This window comes from Dendrobates tinctorius, unplaced genomic scaffold, assembly GCF_039654945.1.
Source record: "Dendrobates tinctorius isolate UK_male_01 unplaced genomic scaffold, ASM3965494v1 ptg000186l, whole genome shotgun sequence".
Taxonomy (NCBI): Eukaryota; Metazoa; Chordata; class Amphibia; order Anura; family Dendrobatidae; genus Dendrobates; species Dendrobates tinctorius.
This window is the reverse complement of record NW_027361853.1, coordinates 3,772,182-3,795,950: the sequence shown is the minus strand read 5'-3', so window position 1 is coordinate 3,795,950 and position 23,769 is coordinate 3,772,182. Positions and strand designations below refer to the sequence as shown.

Below are 23,769 nucleotides of genomic sequence, written 5' to 3'. Positions count from 1 at the left end.
AATACGCTTCTCTTGTGAGAAGTAGTCTTCTGGCATCCCCCCCTTGATATGGAGTATTAACTATTTCTATGCCATGAACTTCAAAGGAACTAATGCTCCTGGCATGACAAACAATGAAATGTTGCGATGCCGCAGATACATTTCTATCCGTGGTTTTGTACTGGTTATATCATATAAATGTACTCTGATGCGAACCTTAAGTTTCCTAGATGTACATCCTACATAGGAAAGCTTACAGATCTTACAAGTAACCCTATACACCACATTTGTGGAATTACAGTTAATATAACTCCTAATTTTATATTTCATTTGATCTCCGCTTTCAAAACAATCTTTGATGACTATCGCATGTGCACAAGTCTTACAGCTATTAGAGCCACATCTATAAAAGCCCATACAATTTAACCAATTACGTAGAGGTTTTTTCTTATTCAGAAAAAATGTACTGGGTGACAGTTTGTTGCCCAGAGTTGGTGCACGTCTCGAAATTATATTAACAACTGTATTAAGTACCTTTTTTTTAATTTTTCATCCTCATACAATATAGGTAAATATTTATTGATTATATTCTTAATTTGCATAAATTGTGGGCTAAATTGAAAACATACATACGGTTTTTTTGTTCCACTCTTTTGTACTTTTACTTGTATTAGACTTAATTAATTCAGCAAGTTGTTTTTTAGGAACTAAATTTCGGGCTCTATTCAGCGTCCACACTGGGTATTTGCGTTTTTTTAGCTTTTCAGTCACTTGTTTAAATTCCCTATCCAGATCAGATGCATGACTGCAGTTACGTTTTATGCTAGTATACTCCCCTACGGGGACAAACTTAATCGTATGTTTATTATGACTGCTAGTAGCATGAAGAACCGTATTTCCACTGAGCGGACTGGACTGAATGGAATGGTTGGAAATACCAACCAATTCCAAATCCAAGAATGAAATTTTATTGGTGTCATATTTACACGTAAACCTAATATTAAAGTCTTTAGAATTCAAATAGTTCACAAAGTCCGGCATGGCAGATACCACCCCCCCAAATAATGAGGGTATCATCGATGTATCTGCCATACCAGACCAAGTATTCAGAAAAAGGATTAGAGGCTGAGAATATGAATTGCAATTCCCAAAAACACATCACCAAATTTGCCAATGAAGATGAAAATTTCACCCCCATGGCCACGCCTGTTTTGTGTAGCTAGCACTCACCATTAAATGCAAAAAAAATTATGAGACAATAAAAAACTAACCACCTGAAGAATGTAATCTATTAAGTCCACTGTATATTCACTGAATTTGTACAAATAAAACTTCAATGCCTGAATAGCCAATTTATGCGGAATACACGTATAACGGGATACTACATCACAGCATACCCAAGTATATGTGGATAACCAAATTTTTTCCGAAAAAAATTCCAAAACTTGTTTGGAATCTCTTATATGACCAGGGGATTGTTTAACAAGCGGCTGTAGAAGTGAACAATCCAAACACTAAAAACCTCATTTCATGAAAAATTAGACCAATGATCCCTCCAGAATCAATACATACCACCAAAGGAGAAAAAATGGAGCAAAAAGATCCAAAAATACAAATTTTATTTCAATAAATACAAAACCATCATATTAACATTATATAATGCACATAAGAGATACAGAGCACATATAAAGAGGTAAATACCTCACCTGGATAGACAAACAAGCATTGTTGTGGATAAGATAAATTGTATAGGGTCACAACATATAGGTCAAACATAGCATGGACTCTGCAATGCAGGTCCTAATTATGCATCATGTGAGGGGATATAGTAACATAAGTCCTTAATAAGCAAAAACCCTTGCTCACTTAATATCCATCCCCCTAGTGCGCCAAATGGGAAGGAGTATAACTCCCATGTGGTATAAATAGACGTCACAGAATTAACAACATATATGGTGTACATATACCTGTCATCATGCTGCCACCTAGTTGTAGACCCGTAACGCACCCCGACGCGCGTTTCACCGCCTCTGCAGTTTCATCAGGAGGTATGTAAGCATCAAAACTGACCCCTTTATATAGCCCCTGCATGTATCTCTAAACATCAGCAGCTGTGTGCGGCGCATCACCGCCATGTTGTGACGCGGCGGGGGGGACGGCGCTCAGGGCACGCGTCACCAGATCACATGATCCGGTCACGTGACCAGGCATGTAACCTAGCGACGCAGCACCCACACGAACGCTGGCCACCCCACCGCAACACAGCGCATGCGCGGTGTGCGCTCAAGCCCGTGATCACAGAGAGACCCACAATAGAGCCCCAAATGAACAAGATACTTAAGGCCAGATATCCCACACCAATATCACTGCCCAAAACGGGCTATATATCTGCTGTGTAACTGGATTATTCAGCTCTAATTCATTTTATATCCATCCCACTGATAAAGAGGATCATCAAAATCCGTTATCTAAATAAGTAAGTACATAATTTCTACTCAAGAATACAAAAAGGCAGACAGGATACATTATAGATAGTAAATCAGTGCTTAGCAAAGAAACAACAATGTGAATCATGCAGTTATATAATTATACGTATATCAGAATATTATATAGTATACATCACAAATAGAGACCGTCACATATCAAATCTCCATATTAACAGAGCATATAGCGCATATAAGTAGACAGTCCCTTAAAACATCATAAAGGGTCACAATTGACATAATATCCATATATATGCAGCATCCATCATATAACAGCTCTCCATAATGAAGAGATAAATAACCCAGTAGGCATTCACAAAGAATGCCATCTAGGCACATAATTAAAAAATATATATAGAATACTGCAGTTGTCAAAGATTGCAAATCTTCATATATACCTGTATATATGCCGCACCCATCACACAATAAAACCCCATATTGTGGAAATATATGGCACAAACAAATAGGTATTCATAAAATATATCATAACAGCTCATGATTGGCATTAGTACCCAGGTGTATAAAAGAAAAATCACCATTATCACAGATTACAAATATTCATATATATCGCACTGATCATTTGTGAAGAAATTCTTCCATAACAGGAATTCCAGATGGTTGCCCAGGATAATGATTCCTCCAGCTTTCCCATCAGAAGACATATCCCGTCTACCAGATCCATATATCGATCTCTAAATGGGAGGGTAAATATTAAATGAGTAAACATGCAGAAGTCTAAGGGTCAGAGAGCCCAAATGTGCCAATTAAACTAAGCAAAAAAATAAATCCAAAACTATATACAATAAAATTCGCGCTTACTTAAAGAAAGGGCTGAAAGCTCAATGTTTCGTTTAGGCCCTTAGGGGCACATGTATCTAGAACAACCATCCATTTGGTTTCTCTTTTAAGTAACTCCTTCCTATAATCACCTCCCCGAATACCTAGCTGTACCCTATCTATACCTTTCACTTTAAGATATTTGGGATTACTGTTATGACACAAACGAAAGTGTCTTGGAATGGTTTTAAGAATCGATAGATCCTCCACCGTTGCCGCATTTTTAATATCTCTCACATGTTCTAAAATCCTCGTTTAATTGTCTGGTTGTCATTCCAATGTAAATAAATTTACACGGACAATAGGCGTAATACACTACCATATCTGTAGTGCATGTAACATGGTGAGTAAGTGTGTATGTTCTTGTGGCCTCGCTGTTATCAAATGAAAATGTTCTCTCTACATAGTTACATGCTGAACAGTTTCCACACTGGAAACATCCCCATTTGGGACCTGCTCTTTCTGAAAAGAACGACTTCTGTGGGGCCACATAGTGGCTCCGTGTCAATAGATCTTTCAAATTTTTTGATCGTCTCCAAGACACACTCGGTTTAGTTGGCAAAAATCTACAAAGGTCATCATCGGCCCTAAGAATCGACCAATGTTTCCTTAGTACATCCATGATGTCAGTCCATCTAGAGTTAAAGGTCGTGATAAGGCGCACTAGTTGTTCAACCACTGCTTTTTGCTTTTCTATTAGAAGTTCATTTCTGGGTGTAAATTGAGCCCGTCTATACCCAGCTCTAATTGTTTTATGGTTGTACCCCCTTTGTTTAAGATTGGAAGTAAGAATATCTGCTTGTTTGTGAAATTTGATGTTATCTGAACATATTCGTTTCATACGCAGAAATTGACCCACCGGTATCGCCCTCACCGTCTGTGGGTGATGTGCCGACGTGGCGTGCAGAAGAGAGTTTGTTGCTGTCACTTTACGGAACACATCCATAGTAATAAAATTGGATTCATCGACCTCCAGCATAACGTCCAAGAACTCAATTTGTTTTTTACTGTACTTTAATTTGATATTAAGCTGATTGTCATTTAACTTCTCAATAAAAAAATTCAATGACGCTTCAGTTCCCTGCCATATAAACAGTATATCGTCGATATAGCGAGACCATGAGATCAAGGCAGTGAAGTCCTCCTTTTTTGGGCTGTAGAAGTGAGTCTACCCATTGGCATAAATGCTCGTTTGCAGAGCCTATGCCCGAGACTATTGGGCGCATAGGAGGTATTCCTTGCTTTTTATGTATTTTAGGAACCCCATGAATAATGGGTAAAATTGGGTTTTTAACCTCCAAAAATTCTGCTTGTTGGGCAGGCAAAACCCATTTGTCCCTATAGGGCCCTATATCTCTCTCCTACCTGACAGCGGAGGTTGGCACCCTCTTGATACGCAAATGGCGCCCCCGCTCGTCAGCGGCTCTCCCTAATCATCCTGTTGACTCCTATCTAAACAACATCAGCTTGGAGTACAACAGATGGCCGGGGACAAAAATCTAACAGATGATAACCCCATGCCACAAACCACCAAGACAAAAATGTGAGGAATAGTAACTGGAAAAAACTCTGATTTTTGGCAGATTTGTAAACATTTGCTTTGGGAGGAAAAGGGGTCTAAATAACCCTATTTAGGTGTCTCCCTGCCTGACAGCGGAGCTTTTACACCCTACGTTACTCTGGTGCCCCTGCTCCACGTGGGCTGACCCTTACTGACCCCTACACTTCTCACCCAGAAAGAGGAAAGAGGGTGTCAGAACATATGGCCAAGGGAGACAGGGGTAATAACTTAGAATTATCTCTGAAAAATCCCCCCCAAAGACAAAAAATGTTTTAATAATAATAATAATAATAAAATGTATCTGCAAACCAATGTATACAGTGTACGGGATAATAGTGCATTAGCAAAGGCAGTTGCAAGTAAAGGGGGTAAGATATCAATCAGAACAGATACACAATCATTTAAATGTTCTTAAGCAGCATTAATGTACATTTCTCACATCACGGAACGCTGCTATTACCTCTAATCCCCAACAACAACAACACATTTTTCATATTGCATCATACCCAAAACAATGAGCCATTGATCACTCAGGCTCAAAATTGCACTGTCCCAAAAAAAAAACAAAAAAGAAAAAAACAGCAAATTAACATATGTAAGAACTTAGCTCATGGCTACTGAAAAATCACCTCAATATACTGTATATAGTACGTGGGGTAATAGTACTTTGACAAAGGCAGTTTCAAATAAAGGGGGTAAGATATCAATCAAAACAGATATACAACCATCTGAGTATTCTTAAACAGCATTAATAAACATTTCTCAAATCACCAACCGCTGCTATTACCTCTAATCCCCCATAACAGCACATTTTCATATTGCTTCATGCCCAAAAACAATAAGCCATTGATCACCCGGCTCAAATTACACTATCCCCAGGTATTAAATCAACAAAATTATTTGTCAATTTTGGGCATGAAGCAATATGAAAATGTGCTGTTATGGGGGATTAGAGGTAATAGCAGCGGTTGGTGATTTGAGAAATGTTTATTAATGCTGTTTAAGAATACTCAGATGGTTGTATATCTGTTTTGATTGGTACCTTACCCCCTTTATTTGAAACTGCCTTTGTCAAAGTACTATTACCCCACGTGCTATACAGTATATATTGAGGTGATTTTTCAGTGGCCATGAGCTAAGTTCGTACATATTTGTTAATTTGCTGATTTTTTTTTTTTTTTTTGGGACAGTGCAATTTTGAGCCTGAGTGATCAATGGCTTATTGTTTTGGGCATGATACAATATGAAAAATGGGTTGTTGTGGGGGATTAGAGGTAATAGCAGCGTTCTGTGATGTGAGAAATGTACATTAGTATCTTTTAAGGATTAATTTTTTTTGTATATGAGCCGTTGAATAATTAATCCAGAATTATATTTATTAAGAATTTTTGTGCAGTCAAAACCCCCAGACTCAAACCATCTCTGATGACCATGACACTCATCCCTAAACTCATACAAAGGGTACCTGTGGAGGAACATCAGGACCAACTTTTACTTCATGCTGGTGAAAATCTGCAGAATGAATTTGCCAATTTGGACTTCAAAGAACAAGCGGCGTTGGTTACTCTGCAGCTCTTGGACTCGGAATCGTCTAAAAAAATCCAGAGTACTGATTTATCGTATAGTTTTTCTACGAAGAATCCATATTTTTACCCGGTTCAGACCAGGTCAGAATGTATGGACCGGTTCCAAGATCTGGCTGAGCAGGAATTGCTTGTGTTATATAATAAGTCCAGAGTGAATCATGGAAAGAGAAATTTCTCTAAGAAGCAATTTGCAGCGCTTAAAGAGTTACAAGATATGACAGATCTAACAATTAAGATGTCAGACAAGGGTTTAGTGGTAGTAGTCTTAGACTCTACTGATTATTATGACAGTATGATGCAGCTGTTATCTGATTGTGCTGTGTATGAGAAATTATCTCACAACCCTTTGTATGAGTTTAGGGATAAGAGTGTCATGGTCATCAGAGATGGTTTGAGTCTGGGGGTTTTGACTGCCCAACAAGCAGAATTTTTGGAGGTTAAAAACCCAATTTTACCCTTTATTCATTGGGTTCCTAAAATACGTAAAAAGCAAGGAATACCTCCTATGCGCCCAATAGTCTCTGCAAACGAGCATTTATGCCAATGGGTAGACTCACTTCTACAGCCGCTTGTTAAACAATCCCCTGGTCATATAAGAGATTCCAAACAAGTTTTGGAATTTTTTTCGGAAAAAATTTGGTTATCTTGGGTATGCTGTGATGTAGCATCCCTTTATACGTGTATTCCGCATAAATTGGCTATTCAGGCATTGAAGTTTTATTTGTACAAATACAGTGAATATACAGTGAACTTAATAGATTACATTCTTCAGGTGGTTAGTTTTTTATTGTCTCATAATTTCTTTGCATTTAATGGTGAGTGCAATCTACAGAAAACAGGCGTGGCCATGGGGGCGAAATTTTCGCCTTTATTGGCAAATTTGGTGATGTCTTTTTGGGAATTGCAATTCATATTCTCAGCCTCTAATCCTTTTTCTGAATACTTGCCGGGTATGGCAGATACATCGATAATACCCTCATTATTTGGGGGGGGGGGGGGGGGGGAGTGTATTTGCCATACCGGACTTTGTGAACTATTTGAATTCTACCGTAATGACTTTAATATTAGGTTTACGTGTAAATATGACGCCAATAAAATTTCATTCTTGGATTTGGAATTGGTTGGTATTTCCAACCATTCCATTCAGTCCAGTCCGCTCAGTGGAAATACGGTTCTTCATGCTACTAGCAGTCATAATAAACATACGATTAAAATAAAATTAGGAGTTATATTAACTGTAATTCCACAAATGTGGTGTATGGGGGATGCCAGAAGACTACTTCTCACAAGCGTATTGGATATATCGTTTAAACACAAGATTTCCACATGGCTTAAATAAGCTCAATGATTTAGCGCTTCATTATAATTAAACTAATGTGTTTATAATTTGGATAAGGCGTAAGCAATAGCTTTTCTAAACGTTCTATTGGATTTTTATGTTTGTTCTTTCTGATTTCACATACCGGTATGTGTTTGTCATGTGATTTAATACTGCAATACTAGTGGTTAGTTCTTTCTATATAGAACTCTGTGTCGGAAGAATGGACATGGCTTTTGATAAAGATCGCATAGATCGAAGCGCGTAAAGCTTGTCCCATGTGTATTGGCAGTAGTCCTGGAGAGTGAATTTGTCATCTGACCATTTGTTTTTAATGAGAAGAAATAAAGCAAGTCATTACATTTTAACGCTGCTGGAACTACTCATCTCATTTCGTCATGTTATGTTTGCAGAGCCCCTGCTGTGCCTAAACAGAAACCCCCCTCAAGTGACCCCATTTTGGAAACTAGACCGCCCCAAGGAACTTATCTAGATGTGTGGTGAGCACTTTGAACCCCCAAGTGCTTCACAGAAGTTTATAACTTAGAGCAGTGAAAATAATCATTTTTTCCACAAAAGATTCTTTCGCCCACAAATTTTTATTTTTCCAAAGGTAACAGGAGAAATTAGAACTCCAAAGTTGTTGAGAAATTTGTCCTGAGTACGCCGATACCACATATGTGGGGGTAAACCACTGTTTGGATGCACAGCAGAGCTCGGAAGTGAATGAGCACCGTTTTACTTTTTCAACGCAGAATGGGCTGGAATTGAGATTGGACGCCATGTCGCGTATGGAGAGCCCCTGATGTGCCTAAACAGCGGAAACCCCTCAATTCTAATTCCAACCCTAACCCCAACATACATTTAATTCCAACCCTAACCACAACCCTAAACCCAACACACCCCTAACCCTAGTCCCAACCATAACCCTAGCCACAAACCTAACTCTAATCCCAACCCTAACCCTAATCCCAACTTTAGCCCCAACCCTAAACCTAACTTTAGCCCCAACCCTAACTTTAGCCCAAGTCTAACCCTAATGGGAAAATAAAATAAATACTTTTTATTTTATTATTTTTCCCTAAGGGGGTGTTAACAGGGGGTTTGATTTACTATTTTTTTTTAATTTGATCACTGTGATAGGGTCTATCACAGTGACCAAAATGAACCAATAGGAAAAGTCTATTGTTGCCTGGTGCTGGCCATCAGATCTCGGTGGGCGCACTACGCATGCGCCCACCATTTTCTTCCCAGAAGACGCTGGAGGCCATGGAGGGAAGCAGCGAGGTACCGGTGGGGGATCGGTGACCCTATTTCTCCATCCCCATGACAGCACCACGGAGAGAGGGGATCCGCCCTTCAAGGACAGGAAACATACAGAAAAGGGCAGTATCTCTCCTCAGCCCCAGTTGGTTTCTTGTCCCTGACGGGTGACCTACAGTTTGCGGTATCTGAACAAGACGAACGAAAAGATCCGGGGCCGACCTGTCCGGATACTGGCAGCGGGGTGGCCCCTGTCATGGCGCGTGCGGGTCCCGAAGCCGTCACCGCTGGGACCGATGTGTCTGCAGGGTGAGCGGGGGGAGAATGGAGCCGCCACTCCGGAAAGGAGGCTGGGGCTGCCGGGGACTCGGGTAGATGCACACGTGATTGCGGTGTTGGGATACACAGCGGTGAACTAAGATGGCCACTGCCCCGGAAATAGAAGACTCCTTCCGGGTCCCTGAGTCTGCGCATGCATGGTGCGCGCTCCCCGGGTAAACGCGGTGCAGGATGGGAGGAAGTGATGTCACACGCCGGGAAATTTAAAACTGAGCATTAGAAAATGCTCCTGGCTGGAAGCGGTCCTGTGCAAAATGGAGGATAGCAACCAGCAGCAGCATCACCACCGACAGGAGGATCGGGACAGGCGAGACACTCGTTCTAGTAATCACTCCACGCAGCACAGCAGATCAGCTGCAAGGAGCAAGTCATCACCCCTGGATCATCCTATACAGGATCCAGTTTCACCTACCGAACCGGTACCTGAGACCGCATCCATCTGGTGAGTGACCTTCGAGAATGTTCACCATTGTAATAGGCTTCTTTTCCCTTATTAAGGAAAGAAAGGGAAAAGGAAGAAAAGGGAATGCCCCACTTTTAACAGAGCCTTACCAGAATCATGGGATAAGAAGCTCTGTGAATCTTGTATACAAGAAGTACTCTGCGAGGAAACCCCAGATTTCGCCTCTGATCTTAGAGCTGTAATTAGATCAGAGGTCCAGAGTGCCCTTACATCTCTAAAACAGGGGGATAAAGTAAAAAAGAAGGACACCTTATTAGGTTCCCAATCGGATCCCTCTACAGCTGGAGAAATTAACTTGGATATATCAGACTCTTTCTCCTCATCCTCAGATGAGGAAACGGGGGGGGGGGGGGGGCCTCATTGCTTTTCCCTAGACGAGGCGGACACACTAGTGAAAGCAGTGAGATCTACCATGGAGGTATTGGACCCTCGCCCTGATAGGTCAGTTCAAGACATAATGTTTGGGGGTACTGGGCAAAAGAAACTCAGGGTATTTCCGCTAAATGAAAATGTGCAGGTCTTGATCAAAAAAGATTGGGAGAAGCAGGACAGAAAGAACTCCATGGTCCCTTCTCTTAAAAGGAAATATTCTTTCGAGGAGGAGGCGTCCACATCCTGATATGGGTGGATCAACTTGAGAAACAGCTGAGGGAGGACACACCTAGAGATAAAATTCTAGAATCTTTTCCAGTGATAAGAGGAGCAGCAGCCTTCTTGGCGGACTAGTCGGCTGACTCAGTCCACTTAACGTCTAAAGCGGCAGCCTTCTCAAACGCAACCCGGAGAGCACTATGGCTCAAATGCTGGCCAGGGGACTTACAAACTAAACTTAAATTATGCTCAGTTCCATGCGAGGGGAAATTTTTTTTCAGGGATGATATCCTCCAGAAAGCAGGGGATAAGAAAAAGGGATTTCCGAAACTGGTGCCTGCAGCCTTTAAACGGTCCTTTCGGAACAAAAAGTTTTTTTGTAAAAAGCCATCGAGAGAACAGAACAGATAGGATGAGGGGAGAAAGAGGGATAGAGGATTCCTCTTCAGCAGTTCTTCCCGGGACAAAAAATCCTCATAGTGACAGTTTGCCCAGGGTGGGGGGAAGATTAACCCTTTTCCTTTTGGCCTGGGGAAAAATCTCGAACAGCCCTTGGATCTTAAATCTAATTGAGTAGGGCCTGCGGATAGACTTTCTCTCCCACCTCAAAATATATGTGGTTACTCCACTAAGATCCTCTGCACGGGAATAAAAAGCTTTTGAAGGCGAGGTCCTAAATCTAGTAGAAAAAGCAGTCCTTCAGGAGGTTCCCCCTCAGGAGATGGGCAAAGGGTTACTCCCCGCTATTTATAGTGTCCAAACCAGATGGCACATATCGAACAATAATAAATTTACGGAAACTAAACTAAAATCGATATGTCAAAAATCAAAATGGAATCAAAATCCACCATCAAAATTCTGTTCCCGAACTGTTTCATGACCCCATTCACAAAGACTCCTGGAAATTTCCCCATAGGAGGGGAAATTGGGGAATTCCAATACAGAGCCCTGCCTTTCGGAATATCTATAGCCCCAAGCATATTCACAAAGCTAGTAGCAGAGATGATGGCCCACCTAAGGGAACAAGACATCCTAATAATCCCTTACTTGGACGATTTCTTAATAGCGGGTTAATAAATGAGGGACAGGGTGCACCACATTATAATCCAGAACATACAGTACAGACCAAAAGTTTGGACACACCTTGTCATTCAAAGAGTTTTCTTTATTTTCATGTCTATGAAAATTGTAGATTCACTCTGAAGGCATCAAAACTATGAACACATGTGGAATTATATAATTAACAAAAAAAGTGTGAAACAACTGAAAATACTGTATGTCTTATATTCTAGGTTCTTCAAAGTAGCGACCTTTAGCTTTGATTACTGCTTTGCACCATCTTGGCTTTCTCTCGATGAGCTTCAAGAGGTAGTCACCGGAAATGGTTTTCACTTTACAGGTGTGCCCTGTCAGGTTTAATAAGTGAGATTTCTTGCCTTATAAATGGGGTTGAGACCATCAGTTGTGTTGTGCAGAAGTCTGGTGGATACACAGCTGACCTACTGAATAGACTGTTAGAATTTGTATTATGGCAAGAAAAAAGCAGCTAAGGACGGGCTCACATAAATTGATTTTAGAATACTCACATTATAGCTGCTGTGTTCTCCAAAGTAGTGGATTGTCTCAGGCTGGGTGGGTGTTGTCTTGTCTTCTTTGTCTTGCAGTCTGTCTGGAGAGTAATGATCTGGCACTACAGACCCCTTCTTTTATCTACCCTCCTCCAAAACAATGTTGCTTTTTTAGGGGGTGTATTAAACAAGTGTCTAGACATTGTTTACTCTGAAATTGCGCGCGCTTCACAGCGCACGTCAGCGACACCATAGACTATAATACAATTTTTTTGCGCATTTCGTGCGCTGACGCGCGCATGCAATTTTTTAACGACGTTGGGCAGAACAAAAAATGCAACATGTAGCGTCCGGCGCGTCTGGTTGCACACCTGGAAAATGCGCAGCGCACGCAAACGCTGAGGCCCGCGTGCAATCGCTGGACACTGCGCCCGCCATTTTAAAGATAGGGGACAATTGCGCGTGCGACCGATAGCGCACAATGCGCTGCGCGATAAAACGTAAGTGTGAAACCAGCCTAAGCAAAGAAAAACGAGTGGCCATCATTACTTTAAGATAAGAAGGTCAGTCAGTCTGAAAAATTGGGAAAACTTTGAAAGTGTCCCCAAGTGCAGTGGCAAAAACCATCAAGCGCTACAAAGAAACTGGCTCACATGAGGACTGCCCCAGGAAAGGAAGACCAAGAGTCACCTCTGCTGCGGAGGATAAGTTCATCTAAGTCACCAGCCTCAGAAATCGCAGGTTAACAGCAGCTCAGATTAGAGACCAGGTCAATGCCACACAGAGTTCTAGCAGCAGACACGTCTCCACAACAACTGTTAAGATGAGACTTTGTGCAGCAGGCCTTCATGGTAAAATAGCTGCTAGGAAACCACTGCTAAAGATAGGCAACATGCAAAACAGAAGCCGCGGAGACACCATCACGTGTTTCTCAACGCAAGCAATGACCAGCCAGGTCTTTTCCCGGGAAGGAACAACCACGGGAAGGGCAGTCTCCAATGAAGGAAACCACCTATGCCAAAACATGGTATCCATCCACATACAGCTGTTTTGGGGTATTGCCCCTCATCAGTGTGGAGTAGGAAACTGGCTGGTAGGAGCAATGCCTAGTAAAAAGACTATAAAGAGGAGGATGAATGAACTCATGGAGATCAACATCCGACACTGCGGAGACACCATCACGTGTTTCTCAACGCAGTGATTCTAGAGCACTGCCCCCATCCCTTATGGGAAATATGTAAAACATGCAAAACAGAAGCCGCGGAGACACCATCACGTGTTTCTCAACGCAAGCAATGACCAGCCAGGTCATAAGGGATGGGGGCAGTGCTCTAGAATCACTGTGTTGAGAAACACGTGATGGTGTCTCCGCAGTGTCGGATGTTGATCTCCATGAGTTCATTCATCCTCCTCTTTATAGTCTGTTTACTAGGCATTGCTCCTATCAGCCAGTTTCCTACTCCACACTGATGAGGGGCAATACCCCGAAACAGCTGTATGTGGATGAATACCATGTTTTGGCATAGGTGGTTTCCTTCATTGGAGACTGCCCTTCCCGTGGTTGTTCCTTCCCGGGAAAAGACCTGGCTGGTCATTGCTTGCGTTGAGAAACACGTGATGGTGTCTCCGCGGCTTCTGTTTTGCATGTTTTACATATTTCCCATAAGGGATGGGGGCAGTGCTCTAGAATCACTGCGTTGAGAAACACGTGATGGTGTCTCCGCAGTGTCGGATGTTGATCTCCATGAGTTCATTCATCCTCCTCTTTAAAGATAGGCAACAAGCAGAAGAGACTTGTTGAATGGACATTAGACCAGTGAAAATCTGTGCTTTGGTCTGGTGAGTTCAAATTTGAGATCTTTGGTTCCAACCACCGTGTCTTTGTGCGACGCACAAAAGGTGAACGGATGGACTCTACATGCCTGGTTCCCACCATGAAGCATGGAGGAGGAGGTGTGATTGTGTGGGGGTGCTTTGCTGGTGACACTGTTGGGGATTTATTCAAAATTGAAGGCATACTGAACCAGCATGGCTACCACAGCATCTTGCAGCAGCATGCTATTCCATCCGCTCTGCGTTTAGTTGGACCATCATTTATTTTTCAACAGGACAATGACCCCAAACACACCTCCAGGCTGTGTAAGGGCTATTTGACCAAGAAGGAGAGTGATGGGGTGCTACGACAGATGACCTGGCCTCCACAGTCACCAGACCTGAACCCAATGGAGATAGTTTGGGGTGAGCTGGACGGCAGAGTGAAGGCAAAAGTGCCAACAAGTGCTAAGCATCTCTGGGAACTCCTTCAAGACTGTTGGAAGACCATTTCCGGTGACTACCTCTTGAAGCTCATCAAGAGAATGCCAAGAGTGTGCAAAGCAGTAATCAAAGCAAAAGGTGGCTACTTTGAAGAACCCAGAAAAGAAGACATATTTTCAGTTGTTTCACACTTTTTTGTTAATTATATAATTCCACATGTGTTAATTCATAGTTTTGATGCCTTCAGAGTGAATCTACAATTTACATAGTAATAAAAATAAAGAAAACTCTTTCAATGAGAAGGTGTGTCCAAACTTTTCGTCTGTACTGTATATCACAAAGGGGTGCTACACAATGCACTGCAAAAAGCTGCAAAATCAAAAGGGGAACAGATGGATGCACCCAAATAATTAAATAGTAAGCAAAATTTATTGAAAGACAAAAATCACCCTCAATTAAAATCATTTAAAAAATAACCACATGAAACCACAACACGAATGATCCCATAGCATTATAATATATCACTGTATAATGCAACAAACAGAAAACATCCCTGTAAATGCACTATATACAGTGGGGCAAAAAAGTATTTAGTCAGTCAGCAATAGTGCAAGTTCCACCACTTAAAAAGATGAGAGGCGTCTGTAATTTACATCATAGGTAGACCTCAACTATGGGAGACAATCTGAGAAAAAAAAATCCAGAAAATCACATTGTCTGTTTTTTTTTCATTTTATTTGCATATTATGGTGGAAAATACACTCACTGGCCACTTTATTAGGTACACCATGCTAGTAAGGGGTTGGACCCCCTTTTGCCTTCAGAACTGCCTCAATTCTTCGTGGCAGAGATTCAACAAGGTGCTGGAAGCATTCCTCAGAGATTATGGACCATATTGACATGATGGCATCACACAGTTGGCGCAGATTTGTCGGCTGCACATCCCTGATGCGAATCTCCCGTTCCACCACATCCCAAAGATGCTCTATTGGATTGAGATCTGGTGACTGAGGAGGCCATTTGAGTACAGTAAACTCATTGTCATGTTCAAGAAACCAATCTGAGATGATTCGAGCTTTATGACATGGCGCATTATCCTGCTGAAAGTAGCCATCAGATGTTGGGTACATTGTGGTCATAAAGGGATGGACATGGTCAGCAACAATACTCAGGTAGGCTGTGGCGTTGCAACGATGCTCAATTGGTACCAAGGGGCCCAAAGAGTGCCCAGAAAAAATTCCCCACACCATGACACCACCACCACCAGCCTGAACCGTTGATACAAGGCAGGATGGATCCATGCTTTCATGTTGTTTACGCCAAATTCTGACCCTACCATCCGAATGTCGCAGCAGAAATCGAGACTCATCAGACCAGGCAACGTTTTTCCAATCTTCTACTGTCCAATTTCGATGAGCTTGTGCAAATTGTAGCCTCAGTTTCCTGTTCTTAGCTGAGAGGAGTGGTACCCAGTGTGGTCTTCTGCTGCTGTAGCCCATCTGCCTCAAAGTTCGACGCACTGTGCGTTCAGAGATGCTCTTCTGCCTACCTTGGTTGTAACGGGTGGCAATTTGATACACTGTTGCCTTTCTATCAGCTCGAACCAGTCTGCCCATTCTCCTCTGACCTCTGGCATCAACATGGCATTTCCGGCCACAGAACTGCCGCTCACTGGATTTTTTTTCTTTTTCGGACCATTCTCTGTAAACCCTAGAGATGGTTGTGCGTGAAAATCCCAGTAGATCAGCAGTTTCTGAAATTCTCAGACCAGCCCTTCTGGCACCAACAATCATGCCACGTTCAAAGGCACTCAAATCACCTTTCTTCCCCATACTGATGCTCGGTTTGAACTGCAGGAGATTGTCTTGACCATGTCTACATGCCTAAATGCACTGAGTTGCCGCCATGTGATTGGCTGATTAGAAATTAAGTCTTAACACACAGTTGGACAGGTGTACCTAATAAAGTGGCCAGTGAGTGTAAGTATTTGGTCAGAAACAAGCAATCAAGATTTCTGGCTCTCACAGACCTGTAACTTCTTCTTTAAGAGTCTCCTCTTTCCTCCACTCATTACCTGTAGTAATGGCACCTGTTTAAACTTGTTATCAGTATAAAAAGACACCTGTGCACACCCTCAAACAGTCTGACTCCAAACTCCACTATGGTGAAGACCAAAGAGCTGTCAAAGGACACCAGAAACAAAATTGTAGCCCTGCACCAGGCTGGGAAGACTGAATCTGCAATAGCCAACCAGCTTGGAGTGAAGAAATCAACTGTGGGAGCAATAATTAGAAAATGGAAGACATACAAGACCACTGATAATCTCCCTCGATCTGGTGCTCCACGCAAAATCCCATCCCGTGGGGTCAGAATGATCACAAGAACGGTGAGCAAAAATCCCAGAACCACGCGGGGGGACCTAGTGAATGAACTGCAGAGAGCTGGGACCAATGTAACAAGGCCTACCATAAGTAACACACTACGCCACCATGGACTCAGATCCTGTAGTGCCAGACGTGTCCCACTGCTTAAGCCTGTACATGTCCGGGCCCGTCTGAAGTTTGCTAGAGAGCATTTGGATGATCCAGAGGAGTTTTGGGAGAATGTCCTATGGTCTGATGAAACCATACTGGAACTGTTTGGTAGAAACACAACTTGTCATGTTTGGAGGAAAAAGAATACTGAGTTGCATCCATCAAACACCATACCTACTGTAAAGCATGGTGGTGGAAACATCATGCTTTGGGGCTGTTTCTCTGCAAAGGGGCCAGGACGACTGATCCAGGTACATGAAAGAATGAATGGGGCCATGTATAGTGAGATTTTGAGTGCAAACCTCCTTCCATCAGCAAGGGCATTGAAGATGAAACGTGGCTGGGTCTTTCAACATGACAATGATCCAAAGCACACCGCCAGGGCAACGAAGGAGTGGCTTCGTAAGAAGCATTTCAAGGTCCTGGAGTGGCCTAGCCAGTCTCCAGATCTCAACCCTATAGAAAACCCTTGGAGGGAGTTGAAAGTCCGTGTTGCCAAGCGAAAAGCCAAAAACATCACTGCTCTAGAGGAGATCTGCATGGAGGAATGGGCCAACATACCAACAACAGTGTGTGGCAACCTTGTGAAGACTTACAGAAAACGTTTGACCTCTGTCATTGCCAACAAAGGATATATCACAAAGTATTGAGATGAAACTTTGTTTCTGACCAAATACTTATTTTCCACCATAATATGCAAATAAAATGAAAAAAAAAACAGACAATGTGATTTTCTGGATTTTTTTTTCTCAGTTTGTCTCCCATAGTTGAGGTCTACCTATGATGTAAATTACAGACGCCTCTCATCTTTTTAAGTGGTGGAACGTGCACTATTGCTGACTGACTAAATACTTTTTTGCCCCACTGTATATGATTAAGTTGTGTTAATAGGCAAAAAAGGAGTTAGCATAAGGAATGCAAAGAGGCCAAAATGATAGTGAATGGACAAAATATAACCAAGTCACCATATAAGGCGATCCATCACAGGACATCAGGGATGTACATGTCAAGAGGAAAATAATCCCGGCGGGACCAAAGTGATGTGGGAAGCCCCATGCGTATCGCTGCCAGGTGCAGCTTCGTCAGGGGAAGTGTGAGGAAAGAGGGGCGTCAGTCAGTCATTATATAGTATGTCAATTAGGTACAACAAGTTACCGATGCGTTTCCATGAAGCGGCGTATACCGGAAGTTATCCTGGCCAGGATAAGTGCATGCGCTGAAAAGTCGGTTGTGGAGAAAGCAACGTTGGATGTATGTACTGCGCAGGCGCGTAATAGAAGATGACGTAAATCAAGAACTAGTGCATGCGCCTCAAGGGTCCACAAGTTAGTAGGACCCAGGAGAAGTGCACGTGAGTGCAAAAAAGGAGATGTGAATAAATGGTCAGCGCGCGCGCACCAAAGACCCACATAACAATAACAGAATAAAAGAAGAATCCAGGGCACATGTACATATTCACAAAAGAATGAGAGAGTGTGTGCGAGTGAGAGTGCGGGAGAGTGTGCAAAAGTAAGAGTGTGTGAGTGTGCGAGTGAAAGTGTGCGCAAATGAGAGTGTGCGAATGAGTGTGTGTGAGAAAGAATGCATGTGAGTGTGTGTGCAAGTGTGTGAGTGTGCAAGTGTGTGAGTGTGCAAATCAGAATGCGTGCAAGAGAGTGTGTGCGAGTGAGTGTGTGCGAGTGTATGCAAGCGAGTGTGTGTGTGAATGAGTGTGTGAGAATGAGAGTGCGTGCGAGTGAGTGCGTGGGAGTAAGTGTGTGAAAGTGGGAGATTATGAAACTGGGCGAGTGAGAGTGTGTGTGATTGAGAGTGTACGAGTGAGTGTGTGAGCGTGTGTGTGAGTGAGAGTGCGTGTAAGTGTGTGAAAGTGAGAGTTTATGAAAGTGTGTGTGAGTGAGTGTGTGCGAGTGAGTGTGCAAGTGTGTGCGTGTGAGTGTATGAGTGAGAGTGTGAGCACGTGAGAGTGACAGAGTGTGTGTGAGTGCATGCGAATGAGAATGTGTGAGTGCATGCGAATGAGAATGTGAGTGTGACAATGTGTGTGAGAGGGTGTGTGCATGTATGTGCGAGTGAGTGTGTGCATGTGCGAGTATGTGCGAGTGAGAGTGTGTGAGTGCCTGCGAGAGTGCATGCGAGTGAGAGTGTGTGTGAGTGCGTGCGAGAGTGCATGCGAGTGAGAGTGTGTGCATGCGAGTGTGTGCAAGTGAGAGTGCGTGAAAATGTGTGCGAGAGTGGGTGCGAGTACGTATGAGTGAGAGTGTGTGTGTGTGTGTGTGTGAGAAAATGTGTGACAGGGTGTGTGCGAATGAGAGTGTGTGCGAGTCAGAATGCATACGAGAGAGTGTGCGAGTGAGCGTGTGAAAGTATGTGCGAATGTATGCAAGTGAGTACGTGCGAGTGTGTGAAAGTGAGTGAGAGTGTGTACGAGAGAGTGTGCAAATGAGTGTGTGCGAGTGAAAGTATGTGCGAGTGAGAGCGAGAGCGAGTGTGTGCGCGTAAGAGTGTGTGCACGCGAGTGAGTGTGGGCGAGTGAGTGCATGCCAATGAGCGTGTGAGTGTGTGTGCAAGTGAGAGTATGTGCGAGTGTGAGAGCGAGTGCGAATGCGAGTGGGTGCGTGTGCATGCAAGTGTGTGTGAGTGTATGTGTGAGTGAGAGTGCGTGCAAGAGTGTGTGCGAGTGAGCGAGTGAGTGTGCGTACAAGAGAGTGTGTGCGAGTGAGTGCATGCAAGTGAGTATGTGAAAGTGAGTGCGAGTGTGTGTGAGCGAGTCAGAATGTGTGCGAGTGAAAGTGTGTGCGGATGAGTGTGTGCAAGTAAGTGCAGGTGAGAGTGCGTGCAAATGAGTGCGTGCGAATGAGAGTGTGTGCGAGTGAGTGCGTGCCAATGAGCGTGTGTGTGTGTGTGCAAGTGAGAGTATGTGCGAGTGTGAGAGCGAGTGCGAATGCGAGTGGGTGCGTGTGCATGCAAGTGTGTGTGAGTGTATGTGTGAGTGAGAGTGCGTGCAAGAGAGTGTGTACGAGTGAGCGTGCGTGCAAGAGAGTGTGCGAGTGAGTGCATGCAAGTGAGTATGTGAAAGTGAGTGCGAGTGTGTGTGTGTGCGAGTCAGAATGCATGCGAGTGAAAGTGTGTGCGGATGAGTGTGTGCAAGTAAGTGCAGGTGAAAGTGCGTGCAAATGAGTGCGTGCGAATGAGAGTGTGTGCGAGTGAGTGTGTGCAAGAGTGCATGTGAATGAGTGTGAGTGAGAGTGTGTGCGAGTCAGAATGCGTGTGACTGTATGCAAGTGAGTACGTGTGAATGAGGGCGCGTGCAAGTGAGAGTGTGAATGAGAGAGTGAGTTTGAAAGAGAGAGTGTGTGAGAGTGTGCGCGTGAGTGAGAGTGCATGCGATTGAGAGCGTGAGACAGTGCAAGCGAGAGTGTGCGAGTCAGAATGCAAGCGAGAGTGTGTGCAAGTGACAGTGTGTGCGAGTGAGAGTATGTGCGAGTGTATCCAAGTGAGAGTGCGTGCGAGTAAGAGTGCATACGAACGAGAGTGCATGCGAGTGAAAGTTAGAGTGTGTATGAGTGTGTGGGAGTGAGTAAATGTGAGTGTGTGAAAATGTGTGTGAGAGAGTGTGTGCGAGTGAGTGCATGTGAATGAGTGTGTGCGAATGAGAGTGTGTGCAGGTGTATGCAAGTGAGAGTGCGTTCAAGTGAAAGCGTGTGCGAGTGAGTGTGTGTGAGTGTGTGAATGAGTGAGTGCGCGTGAGGGAGTGTGCGCGCGAGGGAGAGTTTGTGCGAATGAGAGTGAGTGCGAGTGTGTGTGTGCGTGCGAGTGCGTGCTAGTGAGAGTGCATGCTAATAAGAGAGAGTGTGAGTGAGTGAGTGAGAGTGCGAGTGAGTGAGTGCATGCGAGTGAGAGTTACCAGCCTGAAAATAGCAGCCCGCAGCTGTTAGTTTTGCCGGGTTGGTTAAAAATATAAGGGGGACCTCACGTCGGGTTTTTTCATTCATTCTTCCCTGCTTGCACTGTTGCCGGCAGAGCAGGGAGAATGACAGCCGCATTCAGCACCACATGCAGGATAACAGCGCTTACAGTAGCGCTTCTTCCCCAGCGGCCGATAGTGTACACTGTTCTCCGTGTGCTGCACGTGTTGCGGCCCGCATGTCCGGGTCAAAACTGACATGTCTGCGTGTTTTGCACATGGCCCGTGTGTCCGTGAAAACACGCTGACAGCTGCATAGACCCATTCACTTGAATGGGTCTACGTGTGTCCGTGTCTCCGGTACGTGAGAAAACTGTCACTTCACGTACCAGAGCCACTGACGTGTGAAACAGGCCTAAATCATAGTCTCCAATGGACACCAGCTGGTTTTTATAGGTACACTTTTATGACAAACTCAGGGGTCTTCAGCAGACCCCAGACTGCATGGCAACCCATCAGCTCATAGCAGGAATGTTTACCAAAAACTAAATGTGAAATAGCTCCTTAAAGCCCATAAATATGTGAACAGATGGTTAATACCTTACTTGTGATCTGCCATGTGATTGCGGGAGGTTACGGGCCTGAAGCCTGCACTGGGAAGCTACCAGGTTCCTGCTGAGTCAGGTGCTGGTTGTCATGGAGAGTGAGACCTAATCACTATATGCTGGATACTGGATCTCCTACAGGGTCCAGGGTTCACCAAAAGTAATGAGCGAACATTCTTGGATAAGGTGTTCTCCGAGCATGCTCTTGTGCTAACCGAGTGTCTTCAGGGTGCTCGAATAATATGTCTGAGTCCCCGCTGCTGCATGTTTTGTGGCTGTTCGACAGCCACAACACATTCAGTTTGTACCTAATAAACAGGCAATCTCTGCATGACAAACAGCTGCGAGACATGCAGCGGTGGGGATTCGAGCACGCCGAAGACACTCAGTTAGCACCTGAGCGTGCTTAGACACTCCTCGCTATTCACCCATCGTTGAGTCATGTTTTCATTCTCTAAGGTTGGTTTCACACACAGAAAATGTTTGCATCATAAAAGGTATTTAAAAAAAATAAATACATATATTCGCATAGCTTTTGGAGCAGATTCCGCTTCAAAATCCATGTTAAACCCGCCAAAAATGTGTATTAGTCAGGCTTCCTATTGATTCCAATGGAGCAATGCATGTACAATGAAACACTATATTTTTTCCCAAGCATGCATGCCAGCCTTTTTTTAAATCCTATATTTATTAGCATTTTACTTAGGCCATTTCCCCAAGTGCGGACATACTGAGTATTTTCCTCTGTGTTTTACCATAAAAAAATCTGCTTACATTTAACAGTCCAAGCAAAATGGATGCGATTTCATGAAAACTTCTTTCCACTGTGCACTTCAACACTCCGTTGAACTCTTTTGCTGCTTTTGGTGCATTTTTTTTATTGGCTTCAAATGGAAGCATGAAAAAATTAACGTAAGTGCAGAATCAAAGTACTCCCGTACTGAAAAAAAAAAAAAAAAAAAAAAAAGCACATTAGGAAATGTTACAACAAAAACGAATCAAATAAAGGAGGAAAATCATAAAAAAAGCATGAAAATTAAATAATCAGAGAAGATTGATTTTGCGTACTTTGGTCTGGGCACCTTTTGTTAAAGCCATATTCTTACCTAGCGGAAATGCTGCTTTTTATCTGCTTGTTTCCAGAAGCGTTTTGTTAATATTTCTGTTGCTATTTTTAGTAAACTTTTTTAATCGTTTTAGGGGTTCATGTTTTTTTTTTAAAATTTTTTTAGTGTTTTCTGGCCAATTTTGGCATGCATTAGTCCATGTAATTGCCACTCCACTCACAGCTGTTAGAGACAGAAGATGGCTGAATGATAGTCATCATCTGCTGGCAAATATGCTCATCATCAAAGACAGACAGCCGCCATTGGATGTACCAGTACACCCAGCATCGGTATGGCGTTAACCCCTTCACTACCAAGGGTGGTTTGCACGTTCATGATTGGGCCAATTTTTACAATTCTGACCACTGTCCCTTTATGAGGTAATAACTCTGAAACGCTTCCATGGATCCCGGCGATTCTGACAATGTTTTCTCGTGACATATTGTACTTCATGTTAGTGGTAAAATTTCATTCATATAACTTGCGTTTGTGAGAAAAACGGAAATTTGGCGAAAATTTTGAAAATTCCGCATTTTTCCAACTTTGAATGTTTATGCCCTTAAATCACAGAGATATGGCACACAAAAAAGTTAATAAGTAACATTTGCCACATGTTTACTTTACATCAGCACAATTTTGGAACCAAAATTTTTATTTGTTAGTAAGATATAAGGGTTAAAAGTTGACCAGCGATCTCTCATTTTTGCAACACCATTTTATTTTTACGGACCACATCACATTTGAAGCCACTTTGAGGGGTCTATATGATAGAAAATACCCAAAAGTGACAACATTCTAAAAACTGCACCCCTTAAGGTGCTTAAAACCACATTCAAGGAGTTTATTAACCCTTCAGGTGCGTCACAGGAATTTTTTGAATATTTAAAAAAAATTAACATTTAACTTTTTTTCACAAAAAAAATTACTTCAGGTTCAATTTTTTTTATTTTACCAAGTGTAACAGGAGAAATTGGACTGCAAAAATTATTGTGCAATTTGTCCTGAGCACGCTGATACCTGATATGTGGGGGGGAACCACTGTTTCGGCGCATGGCAGAGCTCAGAAGGGAAGGAGCGCCGTTTGACTTTTTCAATGCAAAATTGGCTGGAATTCTGATCGGACGCCATGTCGCGTTTGGAGAGCCCCTGATGTACCTAAACAGTGGAAACCCCCCACAAGTGACCCCATTTTTGAAACTAGACCCCCTAAGGAACTTATCTAGATATGTGGTGAGAACATTGAACCCACAAGGGCTTCACAGAAGTTTATAATGTACAGCGGTACAATTAAAAAATCATATTTTTTCCACAAAATGATCTTTTCACCCCCAATTTTTATTTTCCCAAGGGTAACAGGACCCTAAAAGTTATTGTGC

General features: G+C 43.0%; 2 long non-coding RNA genes across 2 annotated transcripts in view; both read right to left on the bottom strand.

Annotated features, from left to right (window-relative positions):
• LOC141055547 (uncharacterized) overlaps window positions 1–22,638 on the bottom strand; it is a 47,518-nt gene extending 24,880 nt beyond the window's left edge. The window contains exons 1-2 of the long non-coding RNA XR_012221489.1: window positions 22,394–22,638; window positions 22,062–22,227 (exon numbers count right to left, since the gene is read on the bottom strand). This is a non-coding gene — a long non-coding RNA (uncharacterized lncRNA). The remainder of the gene's footprint in view (window positions 1–22,061; window positions 22,228–22,393) is intronic.
• LOC141055546 (uncharacterized) lies at window positions 1,582–21,623 on the bottom strand. The gene is made up of 2 exons (XR_012221488.1): window positions 21,283–21,623; window positions 1,582–3,154 (listed from the first exon to the last, which is right to left on the bottom strand). It is a non-coding gene; the product is annotated as an uncharacterized lncRNA (long non-coding RNA).
• Window positions 22,639–23,769: the final 1,131 nt, after the last annotated feature.